Source organism: Sorex araneus, chromosome 3 (genome assembly GCF_027595985.1).
Source record: "Sorex araneus isolate mSorAra2 chromosome 3, mSorAra2.pri, whole genome shotgun sequence".
NCBI lineage: Eukaryota > Metazoa > Chordata > Mammalia > Eulipotyphla > Soricidae > Sorex > Sorex araneus.
The window spans coordinates 162,734,994-162,745,017 of record NC_073304.1 but is presented as its reverse complement, the minus strand read 5'-3'; the positions used below and the strand labels follow the sequence as shown (position 1 = coordinate 162,745,017).

The 10,024-nt window shown below is 47.1% G+C and overlaps 1 non-coding gene and 1 pseudogene across 1 annotated transcript; one reads left to right on the top strand and one right to left on the bottom strand.

Annotated features, from left to right (window-relative positions):
- Positions 1-971: 971 nt before the first annotated feature.
- LOC101536865 (vesicle-associated membrane protein-associated protein B-like) lies at positions 972-1,520 on the bottom strand (annotated as a pseudogene).
- A 5,728-nt stretch (positions 1,521-7,248) lies between these two features.
- TRNAV-UAC (transfer RNA valine (anticodon UAC)) lies at positions 7,249-7,321 on the top strand. The gene has a single exon. It is a non-coding gene; the product is annotated as a tRNA-Val (tRNA).
- Positions 7,322-10,024: the final 2,703 nt, after the last annotated feature.

The window sequence follows — 10,024 nt, the reverse complement described above, 5'->3', positions numbered from 1 at the left end:
CCCGACTGCCGCCTCTGCCGCCGTTTCCTGAGCAGCGCCTGGACGTCCTGCCCCTCATCCTGGGAGTCGGCCGGGGTGCCGCCGTCTCCTCCTCAGGGCTCCGCAGTCTCTCAGTGGCCGGCTGCTCTCCATTTGGCGTGTGCTGGGGACTCGCCTCCTTCGGCTTGTTGGAGCTCAGGGCACGGCTCCGGCTCCGGCGCCGGCGCTCACGCTGCTGCTCCTCCTCATCCTCCAGACTCCACTGACTGGCCAGGCTGGACAGCGCCGACCAGACCTTCCCGGCCACGGACATGCTGGAGCCGCAGCAGCGTGCCTGGCGCTGTGCGGGCGCCGCTCACCTGCGGCCCGCCCGGGCCTTTTTTTTTTTTTTTTTTTAAATTTGGGGCTTTATTTTTATTTTTCTTTAAGATGCTACATAGTCAAACAGAATTGGATTGGTCTTTCACGGCGTAGATTCAATTCACAGTCAAACTCTCGATTATCATTCAATGGATGGATGACCCCTGACACCCCCGCCCTGCCCCCAGCCCGCACTGACGAGGGTGGCCACGGTGGGCCCGAGGGGGCCGGGCTGGGGGCGGGGGCGGGCTAAGCGCGTGCTCGGGCGCAGGGCGGGCTGCTCCGGGCGGCTGTGGTCACGCAGACTGCCCCCCGGCCCCCCGCCCCGGCTGCGGCTCCCCCTGCGTCCTTGTGAGATGAGACACGTGAGGGATGTCCGGCTGCGGCCTCTGCCGCGGGCCCACACGGCGGCGCCTGGTCCCTCGAGGAGGACCAAGCACTGACTGTCAAACCCAGCCCTGGACAGGCCGGCAGCCCCCCGCTAGGCTCCAGCCCCCCAGGGCCGGGCGGACACCCGCCCCCCCCCCCCCGCCCCCGGCTCCCCAGCCCGGGGCCTGCGAGGGGCTTGGCTAGCTGTGCACGCGGGGAGGGGTGAAAGACCTGGGGGATGGTGGCATACACGGATTCTCTAGACAAGGTGACGGGGAGGGGGGCCGCGCCCGCATGCTGCCCCTACAAGGCGATCTTCCCGAAGATGACGCCCACGATGAAGAACAGGACCACCAGCGCCAGCAGCCGGCTGCTCAGGCCCTCCTCCTTGGCCGCCGCCGGCCCCGGCACGGGGCTGCTGCTCCGCATGCGGAGCCCGTCCTCCTCCTTGAAGCCTCGGCCTGCAGCCTCCGGCACTCCTCCATCACCTTCCTCACCTCCGCGTCGTCCAGCGAGGAGCTCAGGGGCTTGGGCGCGGCCGGGCTCTCCGCCTTGGAGGCAGCCGTGGCCATGATCTTATTTATTTCTACATCGAGCGGTTTATCATTCTCCGCTGGCAGCTCAAACACACATCTAAGTTTTGAATCCATAAGGTCTTCCGGTTTTGCTTCCTTCCACACGGCCTCCATGTCAGAAGTGTCCGTTGGCGCGAACAGAGACTGGACCATAAACTTGTGTTTGCTTTTCTCGTTGGGGTCATAATCGAAAGGCTGCAACATCACCAACACGTTGATGACGCCGCTGTTGGGCCTAACGCAGGGTTACACCTTCCCACCACCAAATTCGCAAGTGAAATAATATATTTTGTATTGTCTGTTATGAAGAACTGCTGAACATGCTTACAAAAAATTGTTCATATAGGAAACAGTGTGAAGATTGTTCTATTTTGGCAGGAGGCATTAAGACATTCTATAGGATATCACTAACATTGTTAAAGTTTGAGTCATGTGAGCTTTGGTATATATATCTGAAGATATTGATATATGCATATATATTTCCCTCTATGATTTGTTGCCTACTGTCTGAACCCCATCAAGTAAAATGGTGTGGTAATTATGGAGAATGGGTAGGGAGTGTCTTATGATGTGTCACGCAGCCGCAAAAGTGGACATGTGGTCCAGGAATATGTTCACTCATATGTGAGGCTTGGCCTGAGCGTGTGGGGAGTGGCCCCGAGCGTGGCAGCGGTTGGGTTGTGGAGGTGTGCTGCCGGGGCTGGGTTCCTTGGGGCGGGGAGGGCTCTCCCCGAGTGGAATAGCCTAGCGCAGAGTCTGGTGGCATGGCTATGGGGGCCTCATGTTATGCTCCCTTCCAGGAGAAGCAGCCATGTGATCTGGATGGTGGCTGATGACAAGATTATCTCTGTCTTCAGCTTTATTCCAAGAATTCATGAAAACATTATAATGAAGTTCTGGGAATGTTTATCATAATCTTTCTGGTATAAAGACTTCAACTCTATTCCCAGAACCTCATGATGAAGATACGTAATTAGATTAAGGCTTTTGATGTCAGGAAATTAGCTAGGATTTTTCTAGGTAAGTAAAAGTGCAATACAGGTCAGAAGGAGAGCACAGGAGGCAAGGCACTTGCCCTTGCGTTAGGTTCACATGAACTCAATCCTTGGCACTGCATATGGTCTAGGAGTGGCCCCTGAGCACAGAGCCAGGAGCATTCCCTGATTATCACCAGTTGTATATCCCCCCCCCTTGAAAAACCTGCAACAACAGAGAAGGAGAAGGGTAGGGGGAGGGGGAGGAGGAGGGGGAGGGGGAGGAGGAGAGGAGGAGGAGGAGAGGTGGAGAAGGGAAGAAGGAGGAGGAGAGGAAGGGAAGGAGGAGGAGGAGAGGAGGAGAAGAAGGGAAGAAGGAGGAGGAGAAGAGAAGAAGAATTAAAAGAGAGAAGAAGAGGAAGAAGAAAAAGAGACACAGTGATTAAGAGAGAGAACAAGTACCATGACATGAACACTAAGGCGATGTGATTGCAGATGCAGAGATTTAAGTGATGGGGCCATAAGCCACATCACCTCACCAGCACAGCCACCAGATGCTGAAGTAGCCAGGAATAGACTCTCCCATAGAGCCAATGCTCACTCCTTAAATCATGCCTATGAAACCAGTGTCTAGGAAGGAGAAAGAAAGAAAAGGAAGACATTTCTCCTTGACTTGATTTCATCTCATTTTGTGGCGGGTGCTTCAGGGTCCTGGAAGACAATCAGGCCAAATAGTTCAATGTTCAGCTGACAACGTGCCCATTATGCTGTGAGACAGCATGTCACACGCGGGGATGCTCAAGGAGCCCCCAGAACTACACCTCAAAGTGCGAAGCTGAGACAAGCAGTACTGGGGACTGAACTCAGATCTCTCACCTATGACCCAGAATGAACTCCCAGCCTCCATTTTGCTTGCTTCAAGTCAAAATTTTGTTTGGTTTTGTTTTGGTTTTGGTTTTGGGGGTCACACCTGATTATACTTAACGGTTACTCCTGGCTCTGCAGTCAAGAATTAGTCCTGGCAGTGACAGGCCCCTAAGTCACAGATATTATGGAAATTTGTCATAGCAGCCCAAGGAAACGAATAGACAACTCACTCCTAAGCACCACTGGATGTGGTTTAAAAAAAATAAAAAGATTTGGAGCTGAGCTATAGTATAGTGGATGGTGCGACTGCTCTGCAGCAGCCAACCTAGGTTCAATCCTTGGCATCCCATAGAGTTCCCCAAGCACCACAAGCGATGATCCCTGACCACAGAGCCAGGAGTAACCCTGAACACTGTGTGCCCCCCAAACAAAGCAAAACAAATCAAAACATCTTACCAAATCTATTGACTTAAGAGGAAAATGCTGATTATATGTGGGAAACCAAGCATTTTGGCCATGTTGGTGGTGATTAGAAATCATTACCTTTAGGAAAAACAGTATGTTGCAGACAGAGAAGGAATTCTGATAACATGCTATTTGGTTTCATGGTGATAGTATTTTAAATGCTTGTGATATTCAATGTAATGATGCAAATTCATGTTTCATTTAGCTAGATATTTTATACAAATGATTTGGGAAGGGTCTCAGCAATTTTCCCTCAGGGATTGTAGTCTATATTCTTTTGTTTGTTTTGTTTTGTTGCTTTTAGGGTCACACCCAGCAATGCTCAGGGGTTACTCTTGGTTCTGCACTCAGGAATTACTCCTGGCAGTGCTGGGTAGACGAAATGGGCTGCCAGGGGTCAAACCCAGGTTGGCCGTGTGCAAGGCAAACACCCTACCCACTGTACTATCACTCTGGCCCCTGTAGTCTATATTCTTTTCTGACATGTGTTCAAAGATTTATGTACAAAGAAGGTCACTACATCATTGACATTATTGAACAACAACTAACAAAAACAAAGACAACTTAAGTCACCATCAGTTGGAGATTGCTTAAACTGACAGATGATTAAGTGAAGCATTGCTAAAGCATCAAAAGTCAATCCAATAGATACTAACATGAAGTCTCTTCAGATATGAAAGCAAAGCAAAAGATGGATAAATTGAAGAATAGAGTGTCCAGTACTAAATTGGAAAGTAAAATCAATTCAAATATCAATCTATAAACGTGAAAACATCAAATTTTGTGTGAGGACACAAAGATTCTAGAAGAGTATTAAACTAATGGAGTATTTGGACAGGAATTAGGGTCATCAGGCTAGGGATCGGTTAGAGACTAAATCTGTACTACATACCATTTTGCCACTTCAAATTTCATGCTAAAAGTAACATAAGAACTGTGGTGGGGGGCTGGAGCAATAGCACAGCGGATAGGGCATTTGCCTTGCACGCGGCCAATCCGCCAATCCGGGTTTGATTCCCAGCATCCCATATGGTCCCCTGAGCACCGCCAGGGGTGATTCCTGAGTGCAGAGCCAGAAGTAACCCCTGTGCATCGCTGGGTGTGACCCAAAAAGAAAAAAAAACTGTGGTGGAGGGTCCTGGAAACTCTGGCAGTGGTGAAGATGCAGTGACTTTGTACAACAATACCATACAGTTAAATGCTATTTAGGTGTTTCAACTATTTAGGTTTAACAGTAAAGTTGAAGCTAAAATAAAAAATTGAGATTAAATGTTAAACTCTGCAATAAATTACCAATTCAAATGAATAACAAACATCTCACAGAAATAGAAACATTTATAAAGAATCCATCTGTGAACCATTAAAAATCAACACTTGTGTCCTCTTTGTCTAAAGTGATCCAAATCCCCAATATCCCCCCAACACCCAGCCTTCTCCCTTCCTTTTCAGTAAATACTAATTGGTCTTAGAGTCCAGAAGCTTATATTTGTTTTATTTAGTTCATCTGTGTTTACTTACAATATATTACACATATGAGTAGAATCATATGGTTTTAGTATTTTCTGTCTGGCTTATATCACTTAGCATAAGGAAGGGGAAAAAATAATTCGTCTCTTTAATAGCACTGCACTGTAGCACTGTCATCCTGTTGTTCATTGGTTTCTTGCATGGGCACCAGTATTGTCTCCATTGTGAGACTTGTTGTTACTGTTTTTGGCATATCGAATATGCCATGGGTAGCTTGCCAGGCTCTTTAATATCTCATCTTAATACATCTTAAATAGCATTCTGTCGTTTTAGCATGTGGCCAGTAGATGGCAGCAACAGCATTCTATGGAATCTCCATACTGCCAGTCCAGGGCATGCATTTCATAGGAGGATCTGCGTGTCAGGTTTTTCTTTTTTTTTTCTTCTTAAATTTTTTTTTTTCTGTTTTTGTTTTGGGGCCAATGCTCAGGGGTTATTCCTGGCTTTGCACTCAGGAATTACTCCTAGCAGTTCTTGGGAAGCCATATGGGACTTAGGGGTTTAATCCTGGGTAAGGCACATGGGAAGGCAAGTGCTCTCCCCACTCTACTCCAGCCCCATATTTTTCTTTTCATAAGAAAATTTTCTTTAAGTATCTACATATATTTATAAACATATATTGATATATGTATTGAGTACAATATATAAGTACTCTTGAGTATAGTTATGAAAAAAATTAAGCTACAAATCTAAGAGGATGGAAACACTGAAAAAATCTTCAGCAGAACGTTAATGATAGCCCCTCTGCAGTAGAACAATTAGTTAGTAATTTGGTTTTTCTGTTTGTGCCTTTCCAGGTTTTTCGACAATAATACTGGCGTGCTGACTGGCCTCATTCCCCGCCAATCCTAACCTGGCCAGAGGAGCCTCCTTCACAGGCTCTGGAGCATGGAAGTTGGTGTCCTATGTGACCAGCATCCAAACACCAGCAATACCACCAAACACTTCCATTTCCAAACTTGGAATGAAAAGAATGAGAAACGGGCTGGGGGCAATACCAGCGCTGCTCTGCCAAGATTCGACCCGAATCTTTTGTGCGGCCACTCTGTTGCTGATTGACCACGATCCGGAGGCCAGCTAGACTAGTTTTGGTCCCAGCAACTACTTTCAGCCATGTCTCTAGACTGTGAACTAAGCCATAGCCCCACGCCGGCCGAGGAGGGGAAAGATCCTTCTTTCTAGGTTTTTTTTCCCTTTTCAGGGAGAAGCAGCATGGCGTCTGCCATATTATGAAGACTATTAAGCAGGTACGAGCTTGGTGGCGTGTGAAGGAGAAAAAAACTTATGAACTTGAAACAGCTGGACGAGTGGGCAGTCTCGGGCCGGGGCGATACTGGCACACTCCGCCGAGATTCGACCCAAGTGGCCACACTTTTGTGTGGCCGCTCTGCTGCTAATTGACCATGACCCGGAGCTAGACTACTTTTGGTCCCAGCAACTGCTTGCAGCCATGTCTCTAGACTGTGAACTAAGCCATTGCTCCATGCTGCCTCAGGAAGGGAAATGATATAATTTCTAACATGAATCTCCCTGGACTTAATTACTAAAATACAGAAATCCTAAACCACGTGGCCACAATAGCGGCCACGCAACTTCATATCTCATCATTCTCAGCAATGGAAAACTAATTATCAAATACTTCCTTGTCAGTTGGGCTGTTTTTTTGGGGGGAAACTCCAATAATAGTGAGTTTGGTGTTTAAATATGAAATGTAATCAAGGTAAAGAGAAAATGAAGTGAAATTTATCAGCTACACAGGCGGAGGTGGGGGGTGGGGGGGTGGGAGGTATACTGGGGTTTTTGGTGGTGGAATATGGGCACTGGTGAAGGGATGGGTGTTCGAGCATTGTATAACTGAGACATAAGCCTGAGAACTTTGTAACTTTCCACATGGTGATTCAATAAAATAAATATTATTATACTGTCACTGTCATCACGTTGCTCATCGATTTGTTCGAGCGGGTACCAGTAATGTCTCTCATTGAGAGACTTACTGTTACTGTTTTTTGGCATATCCAATACGCATGGGTAGCTTGCCGGCTCTGCCTTGCGGGCTCGATACTCTTGGTAGCTTGCCGGGCTCTCCAAGAGGGGCTGATGAATCGAACTCGGGTCGGCTGTGTGAAACACGGGGTTCCATAGTGTAGTGGTTATCATGGCTGCTTTACATGCAGAAGGTCCTGAGTTCAAGCCCCAGTGGAACTACGAAGTGGTAAAATAAATAATATTTAAAAAGAAAAGAAAAGAATGAGAAAGACATTAGCTTCATAATAGGATTGTTGAAGGAGATACAAGGAAGGGCGGGGGGAGCTAAAGGATCTCTTTAGCACTCTTCCAATCCAGGAGCAGATTTATCATGATGTTAATAATGCTTATGCTTCAGGGCCCCTCCCCTCACTTGAATTAGTCCCTCTCCAAACATTCTCTTTCTGAATTCATAGTACTGTGATCTCCTTAGAAGACCCATAAATAACCTGGTTACAGAATGTACCAGACACCAAAATCCACTATAGCCAAACCTCTTGACAACTTTATAGCCTTGCATGAGGGCTGCAGTGATAGTGCACTGGGCAGGGCATTTGCCTTGCATGCGGCCAAGCAGGGTTTGACTCCCTGCTCAAATTCAAATGGTCCCATCTGGTCCCCCGAGCACTGCCAGGAGTAATACCTGAGTGCAGAGCCAGAAGTAACCCCTGTGCATTGCCGGGTGTGACTCAAAAAAGGCCTTATATATACATGTATGTATATACTTTATATATATATATGTATTACTTTATATACATATATAATGTTTGGTGTTATGAGAATGATGTCATCAGCGAAGCGGAGGTGGTGTAATTGCCAACCATCTATCTTCACTCCCATTCCTTCCCATTTCAGTCGTTGCATGATGTTCTCGAGGGTGGCACTGAAGAGTTTTGGTGAAATGGTATCACCCTACCGCACCCCTCTCTTTACATCAATGATCACTTTCTTGTAGAATAGTTAGATCCTGGTCATGAATTCACGATACAGCTCGTGGAGGATTTTGATATACTGAGTTTGAATGCCCTGTTTGGCTAGGGCTTCGATGACCGCCTCAGTCTCAACAGAATCGAAGGCCTTCTTTAAGTCGATGAACGGTAGACAGAGCAGCATCTTGAACTCTCACGAAACTTCAATGAGTTTGGTCACTGTGTGGATATGGTCTATCGTGCTGAATCATGCTTGAATTAGCCAATCGGCACAAATGCTGACTGACTTCGACCACAAGTGTGGAAAGGTCGGATTGCAGTTGAATCTCAACAAGACGATGCTCATGAAAAATGAACTGGTCCCTGAAGCTCCATTTGCTCTCAATGGAACGAACATCTCCGAATGCAGCAGCTCTGTATACCTGGGTCGAGAAATCAACATGAGGAATGACTTGGTGCCAGAACTGCGCAGGAGGAAGAGAGCAGCATGGAATGCCTTCAAGAGTGTCGAAGAAGTGGTTAAGAGAACGAAGAACCTCCAACTCCGGGCACATCTTTTCGATTCCACCATTCTTCCTGCACTAACATATGCCTCAGAGACCTGGGCCCTATGCAAACAGGATGAGAACGCTATTAGGGATCCCAAAGAGGAATCGAAAGAGCTATGCTAGGAGTATCATGTCTCACTCAAGTGAGAGAAGGAATCCGGAGTTCTGACCTCTGTCAATGGTCAAGAATCAGAGATGCTGTCTTGTTTGCCAAGGAATCAAAAATCAGATGGGCCAGTCATGTAATGCGATTCAGAAATGACCGCTGGACTAGAGCTGTTACCAACTGTATTCCACGGGACGTCAGAAGACCTCGTGGCTGCCCACCAACTAAATGGTCAGATTTCTTCGTTAAATCCATGAATGAACAATTTGAGGCTCTTCCTGTTCCTGGAGCAAGCAGATATCATTGGGCTGCACTAGCATGCAACAGGGACAAATGGAGACATTACTGGTGCCTGCTTGAGCAAATCGAAGATCAACGGGATGACAAGTGATATATATATGTATATATGTGTATATATATGTATATATATATGTATACATATATATATCTATCCCGTTGCTCATCGATTTGTTCGAGCGGGCACCAGTAACTGTCTCTCATTGTGAGTCTTATTGTTACTGTTTTTGGCATATCCAATACGCCACAGGTAGCTTGCCAGGCTCTGCCGTGCAGGTGTGATACTCTAGGTAGCTTGCTGGGCTCTCCAAGAGGGACAGAGGAAGCGAACACGAGTCGGCCGAGTGAAAGGCGAATGCCCTACCACCGTGCTATATGTATCTTTGTATGAAATAGTCTCATTATAAAATGTGCTGGAGATGGGGGGTTCACCTCTAAGCACCCAACTAGGAAACTAGGAAACCATGTCCCACATGGACCTGTGTTCCCAGTGCCTGGCAAGGCTGATACAGCTCAGGGATTCAGACAGTGTGTGAATGGACGAGACTTCTCCCAGGGCACACAGAGCCTCAGTTAGCCCATGATGTGGCCTGAAGAGTTGTCGTTGGAGAGCTGTTTCCACAGACTAGTAGACAGGTGTTTGCCATCCAAGGAACGGCACACAGAAACCGCTCCTCATATTTTAAGGGGTGATCATTCAATCAACTGATAATCTATGGCAGAAGAACAAGAAAGTCTTTATTACAGCAGTGGATCAGGCCGGTGGGTCTAAGCTATGCAAACACCTGAAACCTTGGACCCAGCTCAGGGGTCCAAGAGCCAGGGTTAAACCCTGAGCACTACAGAGTGTGCCCCCCCCCAAAAAAAAAATCCAAAATCATCTTTTCACAATTTTCCTGTTTTTCTAGGGGGCATTACTGCAAACTTACCATAGCTTTCTTTCATGCTCAAGCAAGGTGGGGACAGACACATACAATGGCATCTTATCAGGATGACTCCAGGG